Raw genomic sequence first — 27,456 nt, 5'->3', positions numbered from 1 at the left:
TCCAGGATGTAATCATCTTATTTTTCAGAGGAGAGTAGAATCCCAGTGTTACAAATATTACAAGTTGAATATTTCTTGAATATTCAAAATATTCCTGCCTTGGAAAGTTACCCTACATCATTCAAGTGGTGTTCATCATCCATATATATAAACATTTCTTCTGCTAGCATGCCATTTCTCATAATGTGGTGAGCCAATGCGATGTAGTAATTAATGTATTGGACTGGGAGTTTGGAGTTCCAGGTTCTAATCCCATTTGGCCATGAAGCTCACTGGGTGGCTTTGGACCAGTCACTGGCCATGGCTAGACCAGGCCTATATCCAGGGATCATCCCGGGTTCATCCCTGTGCATCCAAATGACACACAGGGGATCCCGGGAGCAAGCAAGGATGACCCCTCCATTTGCCTGGGATAATCCTTAGGTCTAGCTAAGGCCACTGACTAAACTAACTCTCAGGGTTGTTGCAAGGATAAAATGGAGAGGAGAAGAACCATACATAAGTCATGGTTGGGCATCTGCTGAGGGCCCACAACCAAGCCAGGGTCTACTGACAAGAGCTCTCTGCACTTGCTGCTCTATGTAACTGTTGCAAGCTGGTTGCTCATCTGCCTCACACTCCGGTCTAGACAACAGTGGGGAGCAGTAGGGAGCAGTGGGGCACTCTCTGGTTACTATTGACTTGCTCCCTGGCTACTGCCTGTCAATAGTGAGAAAGAGTATGAGGAGCAATAGCAACCAGTAGGAATGGTAGTGAGAAAGTAGACTCTCTCGGGAAGGAGGCCCATTGAGGCCATCTTGTCCAGAGGCCCTCAAAAACCTTTCATAGAATCAGACTAGTAGAGTTGGAAGGGGCCTATAAGGCCATCGAGTCCAACCCCCTGCTCATTGCAGGAATCCACCTTAAAGCATCCCTGACAGATGACTGCCCAGCTGTATCTTGAAGGCCTCTAGTGTGGCAGAGCCCATGACCTCCCTAGGTAACTGATTCCATTGTTGTACTGCTTTAACAGTCAGCAAGTTTTTCCTGATGTCCAGCCGGAATCTGGCTTCCTTTAACTTGAGCCCGTTATTCCGTGTCCTGCACTCTGGGAGGATCGAGAAGAGATCCTGGCCCTCCTCTGTGTGACAACCTTTCAAGCATTGAAGAGTGCTATCACGTCTCCCCTCAATCTTCTCTTCTCCAGACTAGTCAGCGCTGATTTCCTTTACTCAAATTTTCAAAGGAATAGCAGCTAGGGAGCTTGGAGTGACAGCTGAGCATTTAAAAAAGAAAAGAAAAAGATGGGGTGAGGGGAACCTCAGCCACCAAGTAAAACTGTAAGTCAACTTCCACCCCACCCATAAGCACTGTGACATTTGTTCATCCATTCTCCTCTTGACCTTCACAGGGGACAAATGGTCCTGCAAAGGTCCTACCACTGGCGTGCTGCAATTTTAAAATGAGATGGAAATTCTGAACTGTCAGGTGCAAATGCAGGAGGGATACATCACCATGCCAGCCCCTTTCATAGAAATACAGAACCTGTTCTACATAATATATGTATAATATTGATTACTCATGCACTGTTTTTGTTCATCGATGTGCATATACAACGGATCTTTGAATGGATCTTAAATGCCCTTTAGAGCGCATAGCAACTAACAGAACAGTTTGCTTTAATTCTTTGAGCTAATAAAATGGTATTCACAAAGTCCACAATAGGTAAATATCTTCACTTCGTTGTTTGTTTGTTTTTTGCATGAGACTTTGAAATTTCAGTATCATTGAAGCAGATGAGTATTTCACCTGCAAGCAAAAGTAGAGACTTTTTTTCCCAGAGTGATTAATTTGAAAAGCTTTAGCAGCTCATAAACATGAACATTGTTAAGCCTCTTCCTGTGAGCTTTTTTACATGAGCAAATTTCCTGTTTAATTGAATGTTTAATCTGCCTTGTTGCGGTGTGCTCTAATAAGAACAACTGTTCTTCTAGAGTGCCTTTCAAGCTACGTATCCCAAGGCCCTTTGAAACAGCATGTGCATCTCAGATATCCTATGAATAAGATAAAGTCAGGCACATAAATTAGACAGTAATGGTTCCAATTCAATTCCCATTGAAACAAACAGTGAAGCTCCCATTGGTTTTAATGGACCCTGCTTCACAGTCTAAGGCCTTAGCTAGACCTAATGTTCTAGCGGGGTGGAGGGGTGAAGATCCTGTGATATTTTTATCGTGAGATCTCCCTGTCAGTACACACGTGACAACCTCAGAGGGAGAGGCGTCGCGCTTGCCATTTTCTTTTTTCTTAAAGGGACAGCAGCGCATGAAAGCTCATGCGCAAAAGGTAAGTGGTTTTTTTAAAAAAATAATTACTTTCCCTGCTCCCCCACCCCACCCCCAATGGGCGTAGTGCTCCTGAGGAGCTCTGTGCCCTATGTGCAGCTCCCAGCTCCTTGCGAGGAATTGCGAGGAGCTGGGACAAACTGCAGTGCCTGGGCACACGTTCCACGGTCTCATGCTCAGCCCGAGGCTGCAGAAAAACCGGGCTCGAAAGGGGAGGGTGAGATCCCGGAGCAAGGAGGGATCATCCCTCCCTGATCCTGGGATCTCCTGTGCATCATGTGGATGCACAAGGATGATCCTGGGGATCATCCTGAGATAAAGCCCCGTCTAGCTATGGCCAAGTCTGGAGTTCCAAAAGAGTTCCAACCAACTCCTGCAGCATTTGGGGCCAACAACACATAAGACAGATCTCAGAATGCATTCTCAGGTCACAGCATGGTGATTATTTATGATATAGTAATTACATGTACTCCTGTATACCTAGATGCAAGGGACAAATATCATGGAAGAGCTGAAGCATATCCCAAAAATATCTGGTTGGCTGCTGCTAGACTAGATGGATCCTAGGTTTGATCCAGCAGAGCTTGTTCAAGTTTTTTTTTTAAGAAACAACAACAACAATAACAACAAAACCTCTTATGTAACTTAATGAAAAAAACATATTTTATTGCATCCCCCCTCCACCATACACAATGATCACCTGAATTGTAAAAATTGTCCTAATTGTTCCTCCTTCATCAATGTATATTTGCTATTAGAAATGTATGAATGAGACTATTGCCTGTCCATGTCAGTTTTCCATGTATTCAATTATAAATCAGTTCTATCTAATTTCTACATCACTCTGCAATATATATATATATATATATATATATATATATATATGCATTTATTTCCATATGCAACTTTCTCTAACATACACATTTTGTATGTCTCTTTCCCTAATTTTTGAATTGTGTATGTCTCATTCCCTAATGTGCACGTTTGTGTTTGCAATGTTCTCTAATACAGGTATTATTATTTTTTGTATACAAAATTAGGAGAACTGCAGAATCTGAAGGATAAGTGGGTTTCCATCCACATATTACTCCAGGAAGTGCAAATTAGGCTGGTTGGTTTAAATATTCAGACCAAATGAAATTATCAAGCACCATTGTGTGCAGTTCTATAAATATGTTAATAAGCAGAGATCTGCCTAGGTGAATTTTCCATTAAACGTGTTGTACCTGGCCCGTGGAAGAGAAATGTACACTCTACATATCACCTTGCAACCCTCTGTCTCTATTTTCCTACTGGTGCATCCCCCACCCCACCCCAAACAGTTCATTACCCTCCATTACCCACATTCACATAATTAGCAAATATATTAAACTGCAACTGTTGATGGTCAGCCACGCCCTGAGAAACTGCAGGATAATTTCTCTTCCTGTCAAGAGGTATGGTGAAAAGGAACCTCCCATTTTCTCTTCCCACATTTCCCCAAATTTCCTCTGGAGAATTTTGAGAGGAGCAAGGATGGAGGCTTTGGAAATTGCGCATTTCCCCCGTTGTGTTAATGGTGGCCATAAATGCCCCATTGACAGGGCTAGGTGGGGGGGGCAGTTGGCATGGCCCTACGATTTTTAGGGGGCCTACTCCAAGTCCCCCTGGTAGAATAGAGGCAAAGGGGGGGACCCTTTGGTAACAATTTGTTACAAAGTTGCTCTCCTGTGAGTGAGCAGTACTGACTCAATTTTGAGACAGCCAAAAAGCCAAGGTGTCTCTCATCTCACACTATTGCCCCGCTCGTGCTCTTCGCTCCTCTGATGCCATGTTTCTCGCCTGCCCAAGGGCCTCTACTTCCCTTGCTCGGCTCCGTCCATTTTCTTCTGCTGCCCCTTACGCCTGGAACGCTCTTGCAGAACATTTGAGAACTACAAGTTCAATCACAGCTTTTAAAGCTCAACTAAAAACTTTTCTTTTTCCTAAAGCTTTTAAAACTTGATGTTGTGCAGACTTTATACTGTTAGTTTTACCCTACCCTGTGCCTGCTTACCCTACCCTGTGCCTGTTTGCATTCTCTTCCCCTCCTTATTGTTTTACTATGATTTTACTAGATTGTAAGTCTATGCGGCAGAGTCTTGCTATTTACTGTTTTACTCTGTACAGCACCATGTACATTGATGGTGCTATATAAATAAATAATAATAATAATAATAATAATAATAATAATAATAATAATAATAATAACCACTACCCCATCTCCAGCAGAGATGAGACAAAAGCACATAAATGGGGCTAAGAGCAATCACAAAAGGCTAGATCAAGTGATTCAGGTCCTAATAGACGTCATAGAATGCCTTCTCCAGAGGCAAAGGTGGGAGATAAAAATTTGGCAGAATATGCGAGAGTGATGCTCTACTTAATGAGCAGTTTGAAATGGGGCCTACATTTCCCATCTGGCCCAGGCCTATTACCAGCTTTGCCTGGCCCTGCCCATTGATGCAGTGGGGGTGGGGTGGGGGGAAGTGCACAGTTTTGTCAGCAAGGCTGTCAACTGCTAGTCCAGAAGAAGCTTGTGCCACATGATAGCGGGACAGGCGGGCAACGACAGGGCGAGCGACCAATGGGGCAGACGTCGGTGCATTTGCCCACTCCTAATTATTATTATTCTCCTCACAAAATGGAGAGCCAAGACACTTCCTCTCTTCTCTTACATACCCACCGACATCCTCATTCACTCACCAAAGGCATTATTTATATCCCATGTTGGGATGTTGCTTTTGGGATTGCCAGTGATGCAGATAACAAGAGCTACCTCTCCAGATATGAAACACGCCGTCTATTTTGAGTGCGCAAAACCCTTGCAGATTGTGCTAATGTTATAATTGTGAGATATTTAATGATGTCTCCAACGCTGAAACCTCTTGGCGTGCTGTCTAAATAATCAAGCATTTTGGGATGATGAAGCAACACTCTTCTGCTAAGTGATATCAATCTTAATGTAATTAGTTCTTAACAGTACGGCCCTTCATTATTTTTCTATTTTTTGCAGTAGTTATCTTCATTTTCTCTTCATTCTGCAACATCTCTTCATCTGTCAGGCCGACAAGAACTTTCTCAAAGACAAACAATGCTAATGAAACGGCGACGTGTCTCAATCAATGTCTTTCCTTCCCACATCTTGATGGAAATCTTACTGAGCTGCTAATTCCACATTAGTTTTCTCTCCCTTCTCTTCCACAGTTGGCCTTAGAGGCATGGAACAGAAATGATTTCAGCAGTTATCAAATAGCTTTTTATCAAGCTAACTGGGGGCAATTCATGACATGGTTGATCATTCCCAGAGGCAATGTTTCAGACGTTTTAAAAACCCCAGCACAGGTCATTAAAAAACCTCAGTTAATTGAGATTATAATGGAACACACAAGAATGACTGTTTAGCTAAATCCAGAGCATATCATCATCATTATTATTTTATTCCAAATAACTTAATATGAGATATTGCAGGCTTTTGTCTTGCCATATCTCATGTTAAGAAATTTCAAATTAAAATAATAATCTGCTCCATATAGAGAAGGAACACAGGGACATAAGAAGTTGCCTTAGTGACCTTAGAAGCCAGACTATGGACCCATCTAGTCCAGTATTACCAACACTGACTAGCAGCAATTGCTCCCCAGGTTTTCAGGCAGGAATTTTTCCATCCCTGCACAGAGATGCTGGGGATCAAACCTGGGACCTTCTACTTGCAAAGCATGCATCACTTGCCAATAGCCAGAGCAAAGTTAGTCTGAGATCCATGATGGAGCCACCATTGCATCCAGAACCCTGTCAGCTCCCAGAAACCAGGACAGGAGGTATGGACAGGATTTGTCCTTGTTCTCCGAGTGGTATTTGGGCATTTTCCCTCTCTTGTTTACTACCATTGAATTCAGTGGGAGGGAAAATGCCTACAGTAACTCCAGGCTGGTCTTGGTGAGGTGTCCACTCTGAGAACCTGTCAGGGTAGTGAGGGATCTTTGGACCCTTCAGCTCCAAGGTACCCCAGCACACTCCAAATGTGGAAGAATTGTCAGTGGTCCTCCTTTCCATGGGTGAACTATGGGCATCCAAAGCAAAACTTCTGTCCCACTGGTGGAGCTCCTCTCAGCTGGTGGGGGGCACTTCTACCCCACCCTAACCCTGCTCAGTCATCCATTTGAGCAGATTAGGATTGCTCTGGCAGCTTCAAACTACATCCATAGGGAAGTATTGTAGCACACTCCGACTTACTTGAGCAGTGGGATGTTTTCGGGGCAGTGCTACCCTGGCTTTAGTTTCCTTTGGAAGAGAGAGAAGTGAAGACTTATGGTATTTCTGTAGTATTCGTTTAACTTATGCAGGCAGGTCATAAGTGGAAGGAAACCCCCAGACATCAGATCGGCTAATCCGCTTCAGATCCCCTCTATCCACAAAGTACTTTTTCTCCCACACTTTGCTTATCTCTCCATCCCTTTCTGATTTAATACCTCTCCCCCTCCCTAAAGATTTAGGAGGTGGCATGTTTTACCTTTCCCTGTTGTTGATGGTCCTCCTATTCAAGACTGAGGCCTTAGCTAGACCTACCAGATAATGGTGGATGGAGGAGGGGTGATCTCGCATTGCAATTAATGTGAGATCTCGCCCACGTTTACACGTAAGGCGCGACAACCTCAGAAAGAGGGGTGTCACACTTGCCATTTTTTTGTTTTTTAAAGGGGATGGAGCACACAAATGATCGTGCGCAAAGGTAAGGTTTTTTAAAATTTCAACTACTTTCCCCGCTCCTTCCACCCTAGCCCCGATGGGCGCAGCTCCCAGCTCTGCACGAATAATCGCGTGGAGCCGGCTCAAACCACAGCAACAGGCCACACCTTCCACGGTCCCGGGCTCAGCTCAGAAACACAGAAAAAGCAGGCCCAATGTGATGCAGAGGGACGATCCCGGGGTTCACCCTGGGATAAAGGCTGTTCTAGCTAAGGCCTGAGTGTATAGCATGGGAGAGCCATCAGAACCATTTAACATTAGGGGTGTGCACAGACCCCCCGATCCTCTTCACGGATCAGGCCCACTCCGCCCCGCCTCGATCCACCTGGGGGCCACCGAATCGGAGCTCCGCAGTGGCGGGGAGTGGCGTCAGGTAAGCCCCCTCCCTCCTCCCCCTTACCTGTGTCCGTCGTGGCCCATCCCAGTTTCACTAGAGCCCGCGGCTCAACCAGGAACTGTAGGCCCCGATTGCGGCCTACACTTCCTGGTTGAGCCGTGGGCTCTAGTGAAGCTGGGATGGGCTGCGGCTGCGATGGACTCAGGTAAGATCCCCCTCCCCCTTGGTCCCTTACCTGGCTCTCCTGCCGTCGCCACATGGGCGGCAGCAGGGCCAGGTAACCCCCCTCCCTCCTCTCCCTTACCTGCGTCCGTCCGCGGTCCCGTGGCTGCTTCAACTGAGCCTGAGGACTCAAACAGGAAGACTAGGCTGCAGTTGCGCCTAGTCTTCCTTGTTGAGTCCTCGGGTTCAATTGAAGCAGCCGCGGGATCGCGGACGGACTCAGGTAAGACCCCCCCTCCCCCTTGGTCCCTTACCTGGCTCTGCCGCCATCGCCGCACAGGCAGCGGCGGCGGCAGGGCCAGGTAAACCCCCCTCCCTCCTCTCCCTTTATTTTTCATTGTGAATTTATTTTTCATTGTGAATTTAACAAACAGAACAGGAAACAAATCTTGGAGGTGGGAGGGCGGGGGGGGGGAAGAAAAGAACAAACTTGACATGCATCAGATGCACCATTTATTAAAAAAAAAACAGTGGGGGGAGAGAGAATTATGCATAGTTTTCAAGAATAGGAGACCAAGGCCACAGCTAGACCTAAGCTTTATCCTGGGATCATCCAGGGTTCGCCCCTGCCTGAGCACTGGATCCCCTGTGTGTCACCTAGATGAACAGGTTTGACCCCTGGACGATCCAGGGATAAAGCTTAGGTCTAGCTATGGCCCAAATATCCATGTATTTATCCAGAAATGTTGCAAGTCTAATAAGATGCTTTTAAATATTCTTAGAATGATGCAAGTGACTTGTTGGGTAGCAACAGAAAGCCATAGTCAGAAATGTCAGCTCTTGGTCATGCCTCTAAATTTTCCCATTTCTAGAAGAACTTGACTTTGGAGCTAAATCAAGGCCATATCTGGATCACTTTAACCAGGCCAGTCTCTTGGAGGGAATTAATTACTGCATTACAATTTTATATTGGGGGGGGGGAGTTAAACCGTTTATTTCCTTGTTGAGAATAATTTCTTTCTGTTCCCACTTTCCACTAAACACTTGTTTTGAGCAAAGGATATCAAGGTCAGGACGATCAGAAACTAAGATCAACGCCAAATTGAAGGGAGGGGGGAATACACTCGAGGGGATGAAAGACAGGGAGAAAAAAGTCATTAATTAGTTAGGAATGGCAAAACCTTCCTAATATACAGAAGAAAAACAGAGTTGTTGGTCAGGGGAGAGAAAACATCAATGGCTTTACATCTTATGGGCTGAATATTCTGTTAATTAGGGGAACAATGTCCGTTTATCACCTCTGGGAAATTGCAGTCCACACAGCCTCTCTTTGTCTTTTCCTTTCTTTTCTTTTCTTTCCAAACTTACAGAATGTTCTTTGCCGGTTCCACAAGAAAGACCTGTGAAGCACAGGGCAGTCCGACAACTGTTAAAAGGCTTATCAAGTAAAGTAAGAGCAAGGAATTTCTACTTTTAAAAAGAATTTGAAAGTCTTCTCTCTCTCTCTGTGTTTTTATTTTAGATTAATAGTCTGAGACATTATGTAGTATCAAAGGAAAACCCTGAGACCTTTTATGAAGCTTCCCATAGGGTTAATATGCTTTCATGTCCTACTTACTCCAAGGACATATGAAGATAATCTTATAGTAAGTCAAATCTACTTTTCTCATTGGCACTGGTCTTCCATGTTTTTGGCATTAGGTATTTCCCTAACCAGACCCTACCAGAAATTCTTAAACTGGAAGTACCAGGGATTTAAACTGGTACACTATGAATGCAAAGGTACATAGGGGCAGAGGAAGCTGCTTTATACCAAGTCAAGTCATTGGTCCATCTAGGTGAGTATTTTGCGAGTGGAGGAGGAAGCGTAGAATAAAGACACGGACACCAGAGCTTGGGTTAAACTAGGGCCTCTTTATTTAATAATTAGATTCATCCCTCCCTGGATCTGCATGTGAAAGTGCGGGAATTAAAGTCCTAATCTCAGGCCACTTGCCTGGCATTATGGGCGAGCCCATTGGTAAAGCCGGTCCTTACTTATATGACACTTTGTAAGTGAGGGGAGACCGCCCTACGCCCCCCCCGCCCGCTGCCATAAGACAGCAAGTAGGTGAAGCAGCAGGGTCTCCAAAGGCATACCATATCCTGACAAGGGAGCCGCATAACCCCCTAGGAGCAGGACCTCTGGCTATGCCAATCACTAAAAGGTGCCAGAGTGCTCACCGTCCCTATCTAATATAGCCAATTCCCGCACATTCCTGCCATGAATCAATCTACTCACCCTTCCGCATAAGACTTCCAGTATGAAGTAGGCAAAACCCATCCACTTTGTGAATGAAAATTTCCTACTCAGCCCCTCCTCCAAAGGAAGCGACTGGCTAATCCCATACTAGAAGAAGGGTCGAAGCCGAAAGAGGCCGATGCCTTGCACGAGCTGCCCTTTTATAGGCACAGCCCCACCCTACTTCATGTGCCATGAGGGGTGCTTTATTCAGCTCCCCCCACACGCAACAGCCAGCTTCCCACCCAAGCAGTTGGGCTGGGCGGACACCGGATATCGACACTGAGTGGCAGCAGCTATCTAGACAGCTTTTCTCATCCCTGCCTGGAATTCATTCATTCATTCATTTATTTATTGCATTTCTATTCTGCCCAATAGCTGAAGCTCTCTGGGCAGTTCACAAAAATTGCCAGGAATTTCACCTCTGCTCTTGAGTCACAGTTCTTTGCAGGGCCAGACCAAGACATTTTATTGCCTGAAGAGGAGCACAAAAACTCCCATTAGTTCCATGTACACAAGTTGACCAGACTGGCAGCTGGCTCTTCCTTCAGCAATGGTGATAGGATAGCGTCCTCCACCACACCAGGGGGCAGCAGGCTAACTGGAGAGGAGGGGTGCAGGGCAGTCTGAGTGTGACTGTGATGTCCTCCAATGTCTGCCCATCACTCCATGCCTCCTACCATTTGATACCTGAGACAAGTGACTCATTCTGACTAATCATACGGCTGTCTCTGGTCCTTCCTCTCCTGAACTCTGGGCCCTCCTAAGAAACAGTCAAGTCTCAGGAAGGGGCAACCAACATTATTTTTTTATTTATTATTATTATTTATTACATTTATATCCCACCTTTTTTCTAGGGATGTGCTCCGCTTCTAATCGGACCGTAGAAGCAGGAGTGGAGAGGGGGGCTTCGCCTGCCCTTAAGGCGGAGGCGAAGAGGATTGGGGGGGCCAGCGGAGCGTGGTGAAGAGGATCGAGGTGAAGGCGGATCCTTCGCCTCGATCCGGAGCTCCGCCCGAAAGGTAAGTGGGGTTTACCGGGCCCTGCCGCTGTCACCCATGCGACGGCGGCAGGGCCCGGTAATCCCCCTCCCCGCCCTCCTCTCCCTTACCTGCCTCCGTCTGCGGTCCATCGGCATCTTCAATTGAGCCCGCGGTTCCACCAGGAAGCCTGGGCCGTTTGCGGATGGAGGCAGGTAAGGCCCCCCTCTCCCTTGGTCCCTTACAGGGCTCTGCCACCGTCGCCGCATGGGCGGCGATGGCGGCAGGGCCCGGTAACACACCCCCACCCTCCTCTCCCTTACCTGCCTCTGTCCGCGGTCCGTCAGCGTCTTCAATTGAGCCTGTGGTTCCAGCAGCGGCCCAGACTTCCTGGTGGAACCGCGGGCTCAATTGAAGATGGCGACAGACCACGGACGGAGGCAGGTAAGACCCCCCTCTCCCTTGGTCTCTTACCGGGCTCTGTCGCCATCGCTGCATGGGCGGCGATGGCGACAGGGCCCGGTAACCCCCCCGCCCTCCTCTCCCTTACCTGCCTCCGTCTGAGGTCCATCGGCATCTTCAATTGAGCCCGCGGTTCCACCAGGAAGCCTGGGCCGTTTGCGGATGGAGGCAGGTAAGGCCCCCCTCTCCCTTTGTCCCTTACCGGGCTCTGCCACCGTCGCCGCATGGGCGGCGATGGCGGCAGGGCCCGGTAACACACCCCCACCCTCCTCTCCCTTACCTGCCTCTGTCAGCGGTCCGTCAGCATCTTCAATTGAGCCTGTGGTTCCAGCAGCGGCCCAGACTTCCTGGTGGAACCACGGGCTCAATTGAAGATGGCGACGGATCACGGACGGAGGCAGGTATGGTCCCCCTCTCCCTTGGTCCCTTACCAGGCTCTGTCGCCGTCGCTGCATGGGCGGCGATGGCGACAGGGCCCGGTAACCCCCCCGCCCTCCTCTCCCTTACCTGCCTCCGTCTGAGGTCCGTCAGCGTCTTCAATTGAGCCCGTGGTTCCAGCAGCAGCCCAGACTTCCTGGTGGAACCACGGGCTCAATTGAAGATGGCGACGGATCACGGACGGAGGCAGGTATGGTCCCCCTCTCCCTTGGTCCCTTACCAGGCTCTGCCTCCGTCGCCGCATGGGCGGCGATGGCAGCAGGGCCTGGTAACCCCCCCTATGGATCCGGATCCGGAGCTCCGAGCGGAGCGGAGTGGGCATAGGCGGAGTGGGGGCGGGGCGGAGCGGCCCGATCCGAAAATCGCAGATCTGAAAGTGAAGCGGAGCGGGGGGGTCCGTGCACACCCCTACTTTTTTCCTCCAAGGAACCCAAGGCAGCATACATAATCCTCCTCTTCTCCATTTTATCCTCACAACAACCACCTTGTGAGTTAGACTGGGCTGAGAGTCTGTGACTGGCCCAAAGTCACCCAGTGGGTTTCCATGGCCAATTGGGGACTACAACCCAGATCAATGGGTGGCAGTAACTTCTCTATGAAGAAAGGTTACAATGATTGGGGCTGTTCAACTTAGAAAAAGGGTGAGTATGGGGACAGATGACAGAGATGTACAAAATTATGTATGGTGTAAAGGAAGTGGATAGGTTGAAGTATTGATTCCTTACTCACCATACTAGAAACTCAGGGCCATCCTGTGATCTGATCTATCATGTCTTCTCTTATGTTCTTATCATATCTATATATTTATTTATCCAGATATTTATAAGTTGCCTTTCTGGACCAAGTCCATCCAAATTGGAGAACAAAATATAAGTATAAAAATACTTTGATATAATATTATAATAATGCTTCCCAATTCAAGAAATGCAAAAATAAAGAAAGAATGGCATCATGAAGGTTACCTGGTAAGATGGCTGTATAAAGAAGGGCTGGTCCTCTCCCCCCGCAATGTAAGCCTATGCGGCAGGGTCTTGCTATTTACTGTTTTACTCTGTACAGCACCATGTACATTGATGGTGCTATATAAAATAATAATAATAATAATAATAATAATAATAATAATAATAATAATAATAATAATAATAATTTGTACACTAGAGAAACATACGACAGAGGAACTTGATTGGTTCAAGACACATGAGATAGCTGGCATCATACCTGCCATCACTACTGGAATTAGGCCTGACAGATGAGCTTGCTCTAAGATTGCCATGGAGAAGAAGGGGGACAATTATTTAACAGGCCCATGTTTTACATAAATCTGCTGCATTCTCTATATGAATAGCTCTAGTGTTGAGCTTGGGAATGGGAGCAACCAAGTTCAAATGCTGACTTAGCATTAAAGCTAACTGGGAGCACGTCTACACCATAGGGTGTAGAGGGAGGGAGGGGGAGGATCACAGACTTAATGGCTGCGCTCCTCTGCAAAAAAGGTAAAAAACCAAAACACACAAAACCCAAACCCATTCCCCAGCCCTACCCCCGATGGGCGCGGGCTGCCCCTGTGCAGTTCTGTGCCCATTTTGCAGTCTCTGCTACATGTGGGGATGATGGGAAGACCCAGGAGCAACAGCCACATGGCCCGTGCTCCATGGGATGGTCCCAGGACCATGGAAAAATTGGGTTTTCCACAGTTCCCTATATCCTGGGGAAAGTCCTTGGTCATCCCAGTTGCCCCCGGGATCCCCTGTGTGTCATTTGGATGGGCAGGGATGATCCAGGGACTACCCCAGGGTATAGGTCTGGTGTAGACATGCCCTTTATGGCTTTAAGTCAGCCTAGCCTATCTCACAAATTTGCGGTGTATTTAATATGCTCCTCTATAACCCCTGAAGGGCCAACAAACAAGATATACCACTGTGATGTTGACTAAAAGTGGAATTTGAAGCAAACCTTGAGCATTCTGCTAAGTTGAAATATTAAAGGACCAATCCTATTCATGTGTAGATGGAAAAGAAAGTTGTAGGAGTTGTAGGACCTTTCCCCTTCAAAACATGCATAGATGAAGTTGTGTGCAAGTGGGCAGGCAGAAGCAGAATTCTGGGGTCATCTGTTCTTATGTGCAGATAGTTATCTATGATCACTTTCCAAAGGTTTCATGGGGATGCATTACGTATTATGTATTATATTTATTTTATGTATTATATTTCATTTAGTGTTGTTCCCCGCCTTGATCCAGAGGGTGAGGTGGGTTGTTGTTATTATATTATTATTATTATTATTATTATTATTATTATTATTATTATTATTATTATTATTATCTTTTAAAATAAATAAATTAAAGTGGAATTGAGTAAAGAGTGACTAAAGGCACTTTTCACTACTTTTAGTAACCCCGATGGCATTTCTCAAGCTTTTGTACATCACTACACTGGGTGAGACTTTTATATCCCTTTACTTTACATGCAGAAAGCCCTCCTCACTCGTGTAGTAATGGTATGCAAATTGCACCTCTGGCACTGCATAATTACCTGCGCATAATCACCTGAATGCAAAAGGGGATTCAGCTTCTTAATTGCATTAAAATTTATTCAAGTAATTAAAGCCAAGGCATTGTAACTAAGAACTTGCAAACAAAATAACTATTAGACAAATGAGGACAAAAACAGGAAGAAGGATTCTCTCAGCACTCTGTGGGTTGTTTAATAAAATCATTAAGAACTGCTCTGTATGGTTTGGAAAATAATCTTTATTCTCCGTTAGCATGAGAATAGTTCGGGAAGAGTCCTATATTTATTTATTTATTTAATTAATTAATTAATAATTATACCACCCCATAGATGAAGCTCTCTAGGCGGTTTACAAAAGTTAAAAACAGTGAACATTAAAAAATATACAAAATTTAAATCCATCAAATTTAAAGCATTTTAAGACGTTTTTAAAATGTTTTTAGGATGTTTTAACAATGTATATTATCTTCTAATTGAGTGTTATGTATTTTATCGTTATTGTTGTTCCCTGCCTCAATCAAAATGGAGAGGCGGGCAAGAAATAAAATTATTATTATTATTATTATTATTATTATTATTATCAAAAAAATATAAAAAAGGGATAGGTTGGACTTTCTTTCTTTTTAACCCATTTATGTTATCAATAGTTTTTTTTAGCAAAAGTGGAATGACTATGAGTGATTATTAACATGGGCCATGACCCACAGCTGCATGTGCATTCTGTTGTGTCCACAGAGACATAGGAAGAGCAGGCTGGTTCATTCCCATCAGGGCTGGCATCAAGGGTAGGCAGATGGCGCCTATTGACCAGAGTCCTCAGGAGTTGCTCCTCCTCTTCTCCATTGCTTGTTCCCCTGCCTCTCACTTTGAGCCAGATGATGGTGATGGAGAGAAGGAAGAGCAGAAGTTGCCACTTCCTACTTGCTCACTGGCTCTCTGTTGGTCAAACAAGCAAGTGATAGCAATGATGACGAGGAGTTGGAGGAGGAGGAGCAGGAGGAGGAAGAAGAAGAAGAGGATCCAGTGACAATGGTGGTTGAGAAAGTAGACTTATTGCCCTGGGCCCTCAAAAACCTGGAGCTGGCACTGATCCACACGAATTAGGGGAGAAGATCACTGAGTGCAGCTCTTTGTGAACCCACTTGGGGGATAGGGTTAAGCCGCTTGGAGAGTCCCTTAGAGTTCTGACTGGTTCTGACTGAAACCCAGAATGGATGCACAGCCCCACTGAAATCAGAACCACCAGCCTCCACTGGCTGCAGCTGTCCAGAGTCTCAATTTTCCCCATCAACTGCTATCTAGTCCTGTTGAGCTGGAGATGCCAGGGCTTAAGCCTGGGACCTTCTGCATTCACAGAACATGCTCAACTACAAATCTTCAATTTCAGTTTGGTTCATTTTGTCATTCTCTCTCTCCCCCACCCCCCATTTGTTCGGTCCATCTCCATTCTTTGAGAATTTCTCCAGTCTTAAGTTTCGCAGATGGCCAGCTTTGAGCATTTTTTTTAAAGTGTGCATGAAAATGTATGAGCATTTTTTGCACATATCTCTGAACACATGCATTTTGTGTGCATATTTTCTTACTAGACACATATTGCAAAGAGATTTTCTAATATAATGCATAGTCGAAAAGCATTTTCTGTAATATATGTATTTTTGTATGCATGTTTCACTAGAGAATTCCATTGCAACATTCAGGGAAATGGTCTGCTGCCACCACTCACTGGATGCTTTCTCCGTCAGAAGTGAGGCACACATCCATTAGGGTGGAGGCCCTGTTAGCTCTGGTCCTGCAATTATAGGGTTGGTTCCAGATTTAGTCATAATTACAGAAGACCCATTGAAAACGATGGGATTTAAGTTAGGTGAGGGGGAAACCACCAAAAACTGCCCAATGAGGACTGAGCATGCTCATTGGGTATGGAATGCTGACTATAATGAGAGGTGGGAGAAAGGTGAAGGAATGGAATATCTCAGAAAAGGGCATGGCTGGCTGGACCCCTGAATAAGAGCAGCATTCCATACAGCAAGACTTTGTTAGATGCTTCACTTATACAGGAAACACACACACACACACACACACACAGAGAGAGAGAAGCAGATAACATTTGCAAAGAGTTTGACCCATTCTACAGAGTAGGCATGAAAGAAAATAAATAGTGAGCAAATGTTAGAAGTTGTTGGAAAACAAATTTCAGTCCTTCCTCTCTTCTTCCTCTTCCTCTTCCTCCTCCTTCTTCTTTATATATCTGTAATTTCTCCACTGATTTGAATCCCTCCATTGACTTTGGGATGCTAATGTCATTTTCCGACAGCAAAGCAGTCGAGGAAATAAAGACTTGTCTGGATTTCAATCTCCACAGAAAACTTCTAGCTTATTAGCTTTTCCGTGCTCCTCATTGCCGATCTGGTTGTTGTTGCAATTCTAATCATGGACAAGCCTAATAGATTTTGATTTATACATAACATATTCAGGAAACAGTGCTTGTTGGTCTGAAAGGAGTCTGATCTGATACAATTTGAAAGGGGGGGGGAAATACCCTTTGCTAGCCCATACATCTTCTAATTATACAGCAGCAGTGCCTTCCTCAGTTTGAGAAGTAATTGTTGTCAGGTGAAAGGCAGCGCCAAAATGCATAATGTTGAAGAATTAGCACCTCAGACCTCGCCATTCCTTTCATCTGTCAAATTCCCTTAAGTGCTTCAAAAAGAAATTGGCGATAATAATGGACTCTGGTTGGATTTTTCTCCCAAGATAATTGCACTGTCATTTCTGAATAACCTTAGAGGTGATTTTATTTTTTTGACTTTTGTATTTTTTTATTATTATTTTCAAGGAAATATTTCAAGACATGTGCAAGTCTGTTGGGCCCATGTTGGTGTGGTGGTGATAGTGGTGGTGGTGAGTTAATAGCTACACAGGATGCGATTTTAGCATAGTGACAGAGCAGCAAAACATTATTATTATTATTATTATTATTATTATTATTTATTTATTTATTTATATAGCACCATCAATGTACATGGTGCTGTACAGAGTAAGATGGAGTGGGTAGAGGGTGAAGGTAGGGATGTCGGAGAAATCTGGAACAGAACCAAGAAGATTTTGGATTTCTATCAGTCCGGCAACTTTACCCCTCCATGGATCTGCTTGTGTGAAAGTGCAGGAATCTATTAGATCCGGTCTTCAGGCAGGCTAGGTTTCTTCAGGCACGTAGCCTGCCATTGTGGGCGAGCCACTCTCCAAAGCCAGGAGTCGGGTAAACCTGTCCCCTCTATTATGTGACACTTTGAAAGTCTGGGGAGACCGCCCTATGTCATCCCCACCTAGTGCTGCACAGCTTCAAGTAGATGAGACAGGAAGGTCCCTGAAGGCAAACCATATCCTGACACAAGAGCTGCACAGCCCCCGAGGAGCAGGACCTCTGGATATGCCAATCACCAAAAGGTGCTCACTGTCCCTATTGCAATATCATGCAAATTAATCTGGAACAGAACCAAATGATTTTAGATTTCTATCAGTCTGACCCATGGATTCTCCAGTGGACCAGCTTTTCTTGAGTTACATGAATTCCACAGACTTCCTGTGAACTTTGTTTGTTTTTGTTTTTAAAAAAACTTCAGCCATAGAAAAATATGTGATTAAAAATAATAATAAACACTGGCTGAAATGCACATTTCCCAGATAGGTTAAAGTATGAAGATGCACAGTTGTATATGTGTGTGTGTGTGTGTTGGGGGGATTTGTGCATTTTTGCAAGTACAAATTTGAACAAACTTGAGAATTTGGAAATCGTTCAAGTGTATCAACAAGCAGAAGATGGAACGGAAGGCACGTGGCAATCCATGAAATGCAGATGGAATGTATTTTACAAAATCCGGACTTTCCTACCTGAAGCTTGGGGACCAGGGAGCCTCAGATTCAAACCGGCAGCAGAATTTCATCTGTTCAAATGCAGTGACAGGATTTGCACGAGTCTTAAGGGGGAAGACACGCAAACTGTCAAAACACAAGCAAGCACTGTCAAAGCATATCTATGAAGACTACATTAAGGTGTCAAATTGAAAGAGATGTCAAGGCTGGCTAAATTACCTGTACAAACAAACAAAACATTAAATTAAACACAAGGGACTCATTTTCCAGGGTGGGAAGGCACACAATTGCACAGGATTCCAAATACTCAGTCCTCTGGTGGTATGAAGGGATTATGGGTAGACATGTGTGGATTGTATTTCATCTTTTCCACATGAGTTCTATGGACTGGGTGGAATTTTGATGTCCGTCATTCTCAAACTCACAAATTCAGATCCCTCCCCCCACTTAGAAAACTACGTAAATAAAATTCAAAGCAAGTTATGGAAGAATAAACGCAACAGTTGCCCAAATTAATATTTTTGACTCACTTATCTGCAGCAGCCAAGTTCAAAGTGTACAGCTATTCCCAGCATGGAGAGGACCATGAAGTTCCTGCTTGCCATGTGAGTGTTAAAAACGAAGCACCAGTCACAAAAAAAGAAAGAAAAAAGATGGCAGCCTTGGCCTCAGCTGGACTTACCTGGACTAGCGTGACGGAGGGGTGAGGATCTCGCAATAAAAATATCTCCCCCTCTGTTTACACGTGGTGCTTGATGACCTCGGAGGGAGAGGATGTCGCGCCCGCCATTTTGTTTTTGTTTTTGTTAAAGGAGAAGAGCACATGAATGCTCACGTGCAAAAGGTCAGTGTTTTTTTAATTTAAAATAGTTTCCCCTGCAACTCCCACCCCACCCCCAATGTACACAGGTCCCAGATCCTCATGAGAAACCGCAAGGAGCCGGGACAAACCACAACACCCACCCACACGTTCCACGGTTTCGGGATCAGCCCAAGACTGTTGAAAAAGTGGGCTCAAAGGGTACGGTGAGATCCCAGGGAAAGGGAGGGATCATCCCTCCCTGCTCCTGGGATCCCCTGTGTGTCATGTGGATCACCCTGGGATATCACCCCATCTAGCTATGGCCCTTAATTTCACAGCACCAACATGGTTAAATACAAAGGGATTCAAACACAGACTTTTAAGAGCTAAGCACCCAATGCCTTCCACCTGGATGAACAAATCTAACACTTTTGCTTTCTCCCACATTCCAATGATTAAATTTGGGACTACTGTCTCTTTATATGGACTCTAAATACACAAGTAAGCTGTAAAGAGCTCCTTAGGGGGGGGGGGGTTGGTCATCAGTCAGGTTAGTCATAATTACTAACTGGAAAGCAGAAAAATAAACAGAAAATTTGGGGCTTTGCATTTTCTAGACATCTTCAGGTAAAAAGCGGCCAAGCAGAAATTGACTCATTTTTATTTTTATTTATTATTACATTTGTATACCACCCCATAGCCGAGGCTCTCTGGGTGGTTTACTTAGGTAAAAACACTTAAAAAACAATATACAAAAATATAAAATCACAAAAACATACAATTCAAAACTACAAAAACAAACCCAGGCTAATTACATATTGCTAAATGCCTGGGAGAAGAGGAAAGTCTTGACCTGGCACCGAAAAGATAACAATGTCAGCGCCAGGCGGGCCTCATCAGGGAGATTGTTCCACAATTGGGGGGCCACCACAGAAAAGGCCCTCTCTCTTGTTGCCATCCTCCAAGCTTCCCTTGGAGTAGGCACCCGGAGGAGGACCTTAGTTTTTGAGTGTATTGTTCAGGTAGGTTCATGTCAGTAGAGGAGTTCCATCAGATATTGTGGTCCCAAGCTGTGTAAGGCTTTATAGGTTAAAACCAGCACCTTATGGAATATGGTATCCATTACTTGTATTTGCTAACACCGAAAAGAATACATGACAACCCTCTAAGACACACAGAACTCTATGGCATGATCTATTAGGATGAGGAACAATAACTTTTTCATATAATCTTGCTTGCACCAAATAGAGGTCATGAGTAACCAGAAAGACTCACATGTGGTGTACTTAAATTTGTTACTGTTCAATCTTACTTTGAAAAAATTCTATTAAAAAAAAATAAAGAAATCTCAAGTTCTTTCCACCCTGGTTATGAAGAAATTTGTGATTTTTTGTAAGTTTTCATCAAAAATCCAAACAAAAATGGTATTTACACCCATTCCTTCCCTAAATGAGACCAGAAGAACTACCTTAGGTGTGCACTAGCGTTATGTGCTCTGCTCCGAAAATCCAAAAGATTTTCGGAACTCCGTTGGAGCTCCAAAATTATGATGTGCTTTGTGGATGGTTTTAAAAATGTCAGAGATGTGCCCAATAGGAGCTTCATTCTGTTTTCAGATAACCACTCCATTATAGTCTATGGAAATTAACAAAAAATGCTTATATCTCTGTCATTTTTAAAGCTAAATAGATAAAACATGGCACCATGATAGCTCTTAATTAGGGCTTTAGCCACACTACGTTTGAAACAGATCTGTTCATCCCTTGATATTTAGGATTTTTTTTAAAAAAATGTTTGACAGCTGTCAGAGTTTGACACTGTCAGTCACTTAATTATAGCCTATGGAAATTAACAAAATGCTTACATCTCTTTAATTTTAAAGATAAGGAGATGAAACTTCACACCATGATAGCTCATACATAGGGCTTTAGCCATGCCAAGTTCTGTTTATTACTTGATTTTAGGTTTTTTTTTTAAAAAACCTCTCTCAAACCATTCCTCTCATACACCATCACACAATCCTATCCCCATAACTTCCTAAAACAAAGAAAAGACAGATGTGAAAAGAAGTTTTTTGAGAGAAAAAAATAGGCATCAATGACATCTTTTTTGGGGAGCTAAAAAATTAAAAGGGGAGTATTAAAAAGAATCTAGTTCGAAACCCTAGCATGTATGTCTACTCAGAAGTAAGTCATAGCAACTTCAACAGGTCTTACTCCCAGGTAAGTGTGGACAAAAGTGCAATCTCAAGGCAGCAGATGTCTATTTTCATAAACTGGAGATGGACAGCTGTGCATCAGCAAAGTAAAGGATAAAAGCTCCCTCCATAAATGTGCAAGGTTGAATTAATGCAGAATCAGAGAAGTTAGAACTCTCTCTCTGTGTGTGGGGGGGAATGGTTTGAGGAGATTAAAAAAAAATCCAAAAAATTAAAGGATAAATGGATCTGCTTCAAACTTGGCATAGCTAAAGCCCTGTGTAAGAGCTATCATGGCGCCAAGTTTCATCCTGTTACCTTTAAAATTGACAGAGGTATAAGCATTTTTGTTAATTTACATAGGCTATAATGAAGTGGCTGATACTGTGAAACTTTGACAGCTGTCAATTTTTTACAAAATCCTAAAAATCTAGTGTTGAACATCTGATTCAAACTTGGCAGGACTAAAGCCCTACTTAAGAGCTATCATGTTGCCAAGTTCCATCTCTTTACCTTTAAAAATGACAGAGCTGTAAGCATTTTGGTTAATTCCTTAGGTTATAATAGAGCAGTTATCCAAAAATGAAACAGAGCTCCACCAAAGCTTTGACGGTGCGGCGAGACAGAGCTGCTCCAAAAATCAGAGTGGAGAAGCACCTCATTGGAGCTCCGCTCCGAATTATGGAATGGAGCAGAGCCACTCTGCACAGCCCGAGTGCTCACCCATAGATTTGTGCACATCATGTGGGTTTTATTTATGTTGGGTGCAATCTCATGCATGTTTAGACAGAAAAGTCCTACAACTCTAAGCATATCCCTACCAGCATGTCTGCTGGGGAAATCCATGGAGTTATAGGATGGCTTTTCCTGTTTAAACATGCATAGGATTGTACCCTGAATATTGTTTGTTAGAACAAATTCCTATTAAACTCCTTTTATTTTTCCGGAGTGGTTTACCATGTGGTATGGATTGCTACCCTTGGTCTAGGGGAAATTGTTGCATGGCTCTTTTGATCTAGCCCTTATTCTTATCTCTTTTCTTTGTATTGAATCTAATTTGTTGAAAAATCTGTTTTGCATATAACATGTGGATGGATATATCCTTATGACTAAATCTGAACATATATTCCCTATCTATTCAGTCTGATTATTTAAAATTGCAGTCCACATGCTGTCTAATTCTCATTCAGAATCAGCACTGATACAGAAGAGTGATGCTCTTTACAGCAATTGTTTAAAAGAATAAAATGGGGGGTATTTAAGTGGCTAATCATACGGTTTCTCGGGAAAGATATGAGCATTTAAATTATATGGTGATAAACTGATCAGAAAGGAATGCTGGCAGTTTAGATATTGCACTAAAAATGAGAAACAAAAGGAACATGCTCTCTTTGCATCTGCAGCATTTATTGAACTAATAATTACATTTTAAACCACTTTGCTCTAATTTCTAATTTTATTTTATTTTTATTAAAGGAACAGATTGGGTGCAGTGTTGGGCTCCAGAATACATATTAGTAATAATCATGAGTCTCTCTCTCTAAGCGAAAGAATGTTTAATTTTCAAAATTAAAATAAATAAATACAGAACTTCATTTATTTTGTGGAGAACTGTTATAGATAGATAGTCTTCAACTCTATGACTGGTTCCATGCTGGAATAGGTTGAAATATTCGAGAAAGGTGTGGGTAAGTACAGGGCAGACCACTGATGGTTAGAGTCTAGGAGAACTCCCTGTAGAGTAAGATTCAGGATTCGGCTGGAATACTAGACTGACTATGTTAAGGGTTGGCAGATTTGGTGCTTGTTGGCTCTACTTTGCATTTTTCTTAGATCCCAGAGATCCACCATCCAGGACCTGGTGCAAATGACATACATTTAGGAGCAGGGGGCCTCTGAGCACATTTTGAGCCTCGAGATTTATTTTCACTACTAGAATTGAACCGAACTCACAATCCTTTTGAACAAAAGTTCACTCTTGGTTACCCCAACAAAATTATGCATGGTGTGAAGAATGTGGATAGGGAAACATTATTCTCCCTCCCCCATAATACTAGAACCCAAAGGGGTCATCACATGAAGCTGATTGGTGGGAGATTCAGGACAAATAAAAGGAAGGACTTCTTCACACAGTGCATAATTAAATTATGAAATTAACTACCACAAGGTGTAGTGATGACCACCAATTTGGATGGCTTTAGAAGGGGTTGGATAAATTCCTGGATGAGAAGGTTATCAATGGCTACTAGCCCTGATGGTTATGTGTTACCTCCAGTATCTGAGGCAGTAAGCCTGTGTGCAGTAAGCTGGGGAGCATGGGTGGGAGGGTGCTGTTGCACCACGTCCTGCTTGGTCAACAGCTGGTTGGCCACTGTGTCAACAGAGTGCTGGACTTGTTGGACTACAATCTGATCCAGCACGACACTTCTTATATTTATTTATTTATTTATTTATTTATTACATTTATGTACCGCCCCACAGCCAAAGCTCTCTGGGCGGTTCACAAAAGCTAAAAACAGTAAAAATTAAAAGTATACAACTTTTAAAAAACATCAGAGACATTATTTTATTACATTTATGTTCTTATTTTCTTATGATCCGTTTCATTAGGCATGTCTATCATTAGGAAACCCCTTTCTTCTTTGGCTCAACAGAGTTCTGCAGCATGCCCAAATCATTTTGCATTTGTGGGCCAAGCTGTGGCTCATCCCCTGAACTCTAGGAACTCTTTGTGATTTTTTGTTTATAGGTGAGCAAATAGAGATTTATGCAAGTGACAGTTGAAATTTGCACAAATTCGTGTAATTTGGGCAACGGTTGACTGAAATTTGCATAAGTTGAGCAAATTTTAAAACACAGAAAATCTGTGAACTAGCCAGGGCTCACTGCAGACTAATTCGGGCTCTGCAGAGGAAAATGGGCTGAAGACCAGGGGGGCGAACCAAGCAAAGCTCTTCGAGTTCCACCTTCTGAAACAGATTGCTCTGACAACTCTCCATTTCAGCAGGCAGAAATGGGAGCCAGGTTTTGGGAGCCAGAACTCCATGCTGATCACACAGGGATCTATTTGTTTGTCTCTTAAAGGGTGTACTGCATCTTCTAGGGCTTTGTTAAAGATAGTAAAACCGATAAACTAAAATATGTTTCTTTGTATTTTAGCCTTGCCCCTTTTGGCTTGGTCCTGCCCAGTGGGAATGTGGTCCCTGAGATCTCCTCCAAAATTGAATTCGACCTTTGGGCTGAGAGAGGTTAGAGACTCCAGACGTATGGGCACCAGTGGGAATCTCTCCCCATCGTGTTCACCAGCAGGGCTGGTGGTTTTGGCTGGTGAACTTCCTTCCTAGTAGCCACCACTGATTTTTTTAAAAAAATGCAACATCACAAAACACAACATGTTGCAACATCACATACAACCAGACCAAGTCAGTTTTTCTTTTCTTTAATCCAAGGGTTTAAATGCAACAGTCGAGCTGTTCCAGGATGGTACCCGAGTGTTTATTTAAAATGCAGTGTCAGTACATCACACGTGGTTGCTTGCTGCCCCTTCCAGGTGGCGAGGGCTGAACCATATCGCCTTTATTTCTGTGCGTCGCCCACTTTGAAATGGATAGGGCACCTTTGTCATTAACATTCCGTACATGCCGCACGCTACTTGACTTTTACATTATTGCTCGCACTATTACTATGCATGCATTATTTATATGGTTGGCTATCAAAGAAAAAAAGGCAAGCAATTTACTTGTCAAAACATATTAGAATGCATGACTTTAAATCAAAGTTGCAAAGGTTGGATAAAAAGCTGTAATAAGTGCACTTTGGCTAATATGCCAGTGTCATGAACTGGGGACGGTCAATGCATTGACTGAGAAACCTATAATCATTTCTGCGAGGGAATATTTTCAAATGATTGTGCTCTGCTTTTAATTGGATAATATTCAACGTTAATTTGTGGACTCACTTTTTTTGTTGTTTGCTTAGGAAGAGAGGACTCTAACCTCATGCTTTAATGTTCATAGCGGATGATAATCATTGGAGTCTAATTGTCTAGAAGAGACAGACGAGGGCAATTTCAGGTACTGAAACACTACAGTCATATTGCTGAGGAGGAGCTTAGCAGATCTTCCTTTAGGTAAGGATGGGGAGAAATTAACATTTTAGTATTAACTTTTCTGATTCCGCGTTTTCCAAGCTCAGTTGTCCTTCAAAAGTTTGCACTCCTCCAAATGTTTTTAAGAAGTTCACCAATAAATAATAATAATAATAATAATAATAATAATTGGTTATAAAAATGCATATGTTGAAAGTGCACAAGATCATACTCTCCTGATAAAAATCTATGGTGCGACCACACTTAGAATATTGTGTACAGTTCTGGTCACTGCAACTAAAAAAGGATATTGTAGAGTTGGGAAAATGTAGAAAAGGGCAACTAAAATGATCAAAGAACTGGAGCAACTCCCTAATGAGGAAGATTACAATATCTGGACCTGATTAGCTTAGGAAAAAAGTAGGTGAGTAAGAGGAGAGATGATAGAGACATACAAAATTAGGCATGATATAGAGAAAGTGAATAGGGAGGCATTTTTCTCCATCTCTCATAATGCTAGAACTCGGGGTCATCCCATGAAGTTGATTCATGGGAAATTCAGGACAGATAAAAGGAAGGACTTCTCCACAAAATAGAATGTACCATGGAACTCACTACCACAGGATGTAGTGATGGCCACCAATTTGGATGATTCTATGAATTGGTAGTTCCACACATTACATCAGGGGTGAGGAACCTCAAGCCCAGAGTATAAAGTGGCCCTCCTGAGGTCCCCTGATCATCCTCATATATAGATGGGAGGTATATAGATTTAATGTAAATACAGGGCGGTGGAACTGCGGCCTAACTGAGCTCCCTTACATATTATAAATACAGGTAGGCGTTTACTAGGGCTCGCTGTAATGTGCTCCCTTCCAAGTTCACAGAAGGCAGATATCAAGGAATTCCAGTCCCCCAAAGGTTATGCCCATGTGATTCAGGTGAGATAGAGACATCATCTCATGTGCTTTTACACTGCTCGTTCTACTCAGAGGCCTGGTCAGGCTTAACCTGTCCTCTACTACAGGACTTTCCAGGTAACACTGAAGAATTTTATACCAAGTTCCTCCTTGCTGAGAGAAACCCCTCAGTTACCTATAAGGTTGCTAAATTCTGCCACTTGGCTATGAGGACATGTTATAATCTATTAACCTCAGAGGACTGTTAAATCTCTGGGACATGGGAACTAAGGCTCTGTACTACTTTGTATAGTTGCTGTTGCTGAATTAATGTTGTGCTGGTCTCGGACCGTAATAAAGTGATTGAGATTGATTGAATGTATAAATAAATGGCCCTGAATGGTATCAAGATTATGCTTTTCAAGTTTCCCAATTGCCTGTCCTGTTTCCTCCAACCACTGATCATTTACTGCTTTCCCAGCTTTTGTGAGATCCTTTCCACCACCCTAAAACATTGGAATGCCTCTCCTAAGGCTTAGTTACTGGTAGTAAGGGATTTAAGCTAAAATAGGCAAGTATTTTGGCCACACCCATTTACCTTTGGCCCTGCCCCTTTTTCTTTCAGCCTTGCTCCCCACTGGAATGTGCCTCCTAAGAGGTTCACCAATATTGAATTGTATCCTCAATCTGAAAGAGTGTCCACATTACACAGAGAACATCTGAGTTTCCCCACATATGGTGTGTGGATGATTCCCACCCACCCCAGACACCACAGGGTACTGAAATCAGTTGAGAAATCCATTTGTCATATACATTTACATTATATAATAGTTTAAAGGCTATGTTTTCAATTAGCAAAGAATGCACGTTTAGCATGTATACCATGGGCTCATCCTATAATTTATCATATCAAGCAGTCATTAGAAAACTTGTGGGAGAGGAAGTCTAACTCTGTACAAACCCAAAGTAAAATCCTATATGTTTATACCTGATTCTTTTTACAGAAGATTTATCTCCATTATATCTTGATTTCTTTCTGCTCCTTTGGGAACAACGTGTGTGAGAGAGAGGGAGGGAGGGAGAGAGATTGGGGGAGAGGAGGAATTATGTTGGAAAGAGTAGAAAGTTGCAAGGTTTAGAAAGGCTTTTACTTTATGGAGATTGATGGACATTTGAAGGCATATGCAAATAGGTTTAGTCAGCTCTTCATTGAAAACAACATTGGAGATAAAGATAAGAAAAATGGCATTTCCTTGCTGCTGGATAGTGCAAGACATATGATGTCTGGCTGGATTTTCTGTCTCTCCGTAAGCCTGATAAAGCCACAAAATTATCTG

Source organism: Elgaria multicarinata, chromosome 1 (assembly GCF_023053635.1).
Source record: "Elgaria multicarinata webbii isolate HBS135686 ecotype San Diego chromosome 1, rElgMul1.1.pri, whole genome shotgun sequence".
Lineage (NCBI taxonomy): Eukaryota > Metazoa > Chordata > Lepidosauria > Squamata > Anguidae > Elgaria > Elgaria multicarinata.
Note: the sequence above shows the minus strand (reverse complement) of the source record.